The sequence below is a fragment of the Bos javanicus genome, chromosome 13 (genome assembly GCF_032452875.1).
Source record: "Bos javanicus breed banteng chromosome 13, ARS-OSU_banteng_1.0, whole genome shotgun sequence".
Classification (NCBI taxonomy): domain Eukaryota; kingdom Metazoa; phylum Chordata; class Mammalia; order Artiodactyla; family Bovidae; genus Bos; species Bos javanicus.
In genome coordinates this window covers 77,800,278-77,804,953 of record NC_083880.1, presented here as the reverse complement: position 1 = coordinate 77,804,953, position 4,676 = coordinate 77,800,278, and the positions used below count along the sequence as shown (strand labels likewise).

Here is a 4,676-nt window from a genome sequence, read left to right as displayed (position 1 = left end):
GTAAGCCAAGAGGACAGGTGTTGTCCAAACTCCCCATGTATAGATGAGAACCAGCCGTCAGATAGCGAAAGGGACTTACCCTGGCTCATTCAGTGAGACAGTGGCAACCTAGCTTCCCGTCTTAACCCCCATCGTTCACCACAAGCCAGTGGCCTCTCAATAAATAGGATTGGTTTATCCAGTGCAAACCCTTTAACATCCTCCCATCCTAGCTTCTTCTCTCAATCCACGACAGCCCCGTGTGATTCTGACACATTTCTGTTAAATAAATATGTAATCCCTCATTTTCCAGGCAGAGAAACTGAATTTTTTTTAATGGTATTAATTCAGAGGTTAGCAAACTTTTTCTGTAAAAGATCAAATAGTAGATATTTTACTCTTGCAGGCCACTGAAGCTCTCTCTTGCATAGTCCTCTTCTTCTCCACCTCCTCCTTCTCATTTCTTCAGCCCTTTAAAAAGGTTAAAACTATCTTCAGCTGCAAGGGCCCACACGCCAGTTTGTCCATCCTTGGTATAATGGAAGAGCAGCAATCCTCGGTGTCCCAGAAGGTGGACTCTGCTGCTCTTCTAGAGCAAATCCCTGCATCTCTGAGCCGCAGGCCCTCAACCATGAAAGGCAGGCCATGCTCCTTCTCTCCAAGACTAAAAATCTGAGAAATAAAGATTATGAATATATACATTATATAATATATTAAAAAATATATAATTATATTATAATTATATATATTATATAATATGTACTGTATAATGAGTAAAAACTGGGAACACAAAATAACCATGGCCTACCCAGGGAAAAATTGTTTTTGCAATTGAAATAAAATACACACAGAGCAACATTCACCATTTTAACCACTTCAAAATATATACTGCAGTGAAGACAGCAGTTTTTTAATTTCTTTTTTCAATTTATCTTGGGTCTTCGTGGGTAAGCGCTCCAGGGCCAGGATGCCGTGGCTCCATGGAGTGGGGGCCCAGGCGCCTTCTCCCTGGTTGCTCCTCCATCCCTAGAGAGGCATCCTTGGTCACAAGGTCCCAGATGGCTCCCCAGCACCTTGTCTGTCACTTCAGCCCAGCTGGAAGGGAGCAGTGAAGGGCAGAACATTGCCCATTCCTTGTGAAGGGCAGGACCCGGAAGTAGATCCAGGGGCTTTGTAAGGGAGGAGCTTTCCATTAGCTGTAACTTAGTGCCAGGACTCCACCTCCCTACCAAGAAGCCTGGGATATGTGGGAAGCTGTGTGTCCAGCTAAGAACCAGGCGATCCGTTATTAGGAAAGAGCGGGCCGGAACTGATATTGAGGGGATCATCCATTATCTTTGCCCAAAGCATCTGGCTCAAAGAAGCTCTACAAAAGATAACTGCTATTGTTGTCTCTTCTTTGAAAAACTCAGAGGGTGAATTTGAAAGGTGCACATAAATACTGGATACCAATACAGCACATTAGACTTTGCAATCAACACAGGAGGGTTTAAGTCTCTATTTTCATGCCTTCCCAGGCTGTGTGACCTCTCTGAATCCTGCTTTCATCATTTGTCAAGCCCGGCAAAAGTTATACTGTTCACAGGAAAAATTAATGAACATAAAGCTTAAGTGCAATGTCCAGCCCGAAGCGGGTGCTCCATAAATGGTCATTAATATTGATAAGAAATGTGTATGATATTTGTGATGAACTCAGAGATCAGACAGGCCTGGGTTCAAATGTGGACTCTTGTACTTCCTAGCTGGGCAAAGTCCAGCTCTGACTCATTCTCCTCTCTGTGAAATGGAGCAGTAACAGTTCCAGCCCACTGGATGGCTTTCAGGCTCCAAGGAATCGGTGACACATTGAAACCAGCAGCAAAGAGTTATTATCAGATCACCTTTCCCATTTTGAGCGTGCAGAGCAAGAGGCAGGGTCAAAAGGCTGTTGTTGGTTTTCCCTGGCGGTGCAGTGGTAAAGAATCTACCAGCCAATGCAGGAGACACGGGTTTGATCCCTGGTCCAGGAAGATCCCACATGCCATAGGGCAGCTAAGCCCGTGGGCCGCAACTACTGAGCCTGTGCTCTAGAGCTCGGGGGCCGCAGCTACTGAGCGCATGTGCCACAGCTAGAGAAAAGCCCACACAGCAGCCAAGGTCCACCACAGTCAAAAATAAATAAGCGATTTTTTTTAAAAGGCTGTTGCTGCAAACATAATTTTGTGCAAAGAAGTCATACGTGAAAGAATTAACGCTGTGTTATGCCAATTCATAAAGTCCGTGCACGCGAGCTCAGTTGCTTCGGTCGTGTCGCTTTCCTTTGTGATGCTGTGGATTGTAGCCAGGTTCTTGGGTCCGTGGGATTCTCCAGGCAAAGAATATTGCAGTGGGTTGTCACGTCCTTCTCCAGAGGATTTTCCTGACCCAGGAATCAAATCCGCATCCCCTGCACGCTGGCAGATTTTTAACCGACTGAGCCAGCAGGGAAGCACGTAAAGTTTGGTTACCATTCAGCGTGGCAATAGAGACTAGCAGAGAGCTTCGAGGGGACTGGGAAAGCTCCGGCCCTTGGTCAGGGGGCCGATTACCCTGCTGTGTTGCCCTGGTGAAAATTTATTGAGCTGTCACTGGTGTGTGCACTTTTCTATACGTAGGTTACCCTTCAGTAAAACGCTTCCTCCAAAGCATGGCTGTGGTCTATTAGAAGCCTCGGCCGTGGCTGAGGGGCACAGATAGGGACATCCTTCCTCGCCAGCCACCACAGTTTCTGTTTCGGCTTCCCGGTCAACCTAGCCTCTACGCCTGGAGCCTCGGGCCACAGAGTACCTCTTCCCCTGCAATGTGGCCTCATTACCACATCCGGGGCCAGTCTGGAGCCAGCCAGCCTGACTGCCCAAGGTATCAGCTCCTAGACTGTGGGAGAGACTTGTTGAGACAGGGGAACTTCAATAAGTCACCTGGAACAGCAGCCTTATTTCACTGATCTTATAGATGGGACTAGTGTTCAGCCTTCATTTCATTCATCCAGACATTATGTAGGTAGCTCTCCACAAGGTTTGTGGTTGATTTTTGTTGTTCAGTTGCTAAGTTGTGTCTGACTCTTTGTGACCCCATGGGCTGCAGAATGCCAGGCTTCCCTGTCCTTCACCATCTCCTGGAGCTTGCTCAAACTCATGTCTACTGAGTCGGTTGTGGTTGGTACAAAGACGTTTCATTCAATCATGCCATGAACAGGAATTGAGCACCCACCAGGCACTGTGCCCCTGTAGAGAAACAGACATGGTCCCTGCTTTCCTGAAACATTCTATGCAATTAACTGGCCTGCTTTCTTCAAAAGTGTTAATAAAGTGTTAATAAAAAATAAAGTCATAAAGGACAAAGGAAAGCTAAGGAATCAATCCAAATTAAAGAAAACTAAAGAGACATAATAGCTAAAGGCATAACATGGTCTTGAACTGGATCCTGTACTTGAGGGGGAAAATGCTGTAAAGGTTATTGTAACAATTGACAAAATTGAAATATGGATGGTATTAAAGTATTATATTGAGGTAAATTTCCTGAATATGGCAACTGTGCTTAGTTACTTAAAATAATATCCTGTTCTTAGGAAAGATATGCTGAGATATTAAAGGGTAAATGGGGCATGATGTATATAATCTATTCTTAAGTGGTTTCAAAAAAATGAATGTTAGTAATGAATAAATATTCACATGAAGAAAGAGAAGATGATAAAGCAAATGCAGCAAAATATGAAAAACTGGTGAATCTGGGTAAAGGGCATCCTGAAATACTCAGAATTATTCTTGCAACATTTCTATAAATTCAAAACTATCTTGTAACCTGTAATTGTGGTTGCATCTGGGGTGAAGAAAGGAACAGGGAGGAAGGAAGATTCACTTTTCTACCCTTTTGTACTTTTTAGAACATTACCTAGTCGAATAAATATAAAGTGTAAAAAAAAAAGAAGTTCATTTATTAGATACATGTTCTAGACACTGTGCTACTTCTTACGTACTCCAGATAATTCTCATTTCTTCCTCTCTACTATAAGCATGCACAGAGGAGAAAACTTAGTCTCAAAAAAGAGAGGTGTTCACCCACGGCAGAACCCGGAATAAGGAATTCAGCTGGGTCAGTCTCATCTCAAAGGCCTCAAAGTCAGTTGAGCAGGATCTTTGCCTGTCAAGAGAGGTTTCTCAAAACCTTCTTCATTGTTTAAAGGAAGAGAAAAATGCATCTGGCTCTTACTCTGTGGGTGTGGTTTGTCCACTGTGAAGATTAATCAGGGGTGTAGCTATTTGACCAATTAGTCATTCAACACACATTTATAGAAAATCTTTATTGGGCTCAAAGGCAGAATGACCATGATTTACAAGTACAGGGAAGTATTAGGAGTTCTAAACTGTTCCAGGGTAAGGAGCAGCCAGGGGACAATCAGGAAGCATTTCTGTGTAAACTGCTCAAACAGATTTCAGAAGCTGACTCTGCAAATGTCCAATAATTTGAGCTGAGTTGTTTTTTTTTTTTTTCTTTGTCAATAAATACTTTCTTACCTGTTTCATATGAATAGTTTGTTTTCCTAAAATTGCATGAACTTCAAAACCCAAACCTCTGAGAGTCGAATAGGGAGCTCACAGCCTGGGGGTGTTGAGCAGTTACAACAGTGATGGGTGCTCCGCTAGGTGAAGTAGAGGTGCCGTAGGGGGCCCTGATCTGGT

At 43.8% G+C, this 4,676-nt stretch overlaps 1 long non-coding RNA gene across 1 annotated transcript; it reads right to left on the bottom strand.

The window, feature by feature from the left end:
• Nucleotides 1-284: 284 nt before the first annotated feature.
• Nucleotides 285-4,257, bottom strand: LOC133259875 (uncharacterized). The gene is made up of 2 exons (XR_009740560.1): nt 4,056-4,257; nt 285-651 (listed from the first exon to the last, which is right to left on the bottom strand). It is a non-coding gene; the product is annotated as an uncharacterized LOC133259875 (long non-coding RNA).
• Between the last annotated feature and the right edge of the window lie 419 nt (nt 4,258-4,676).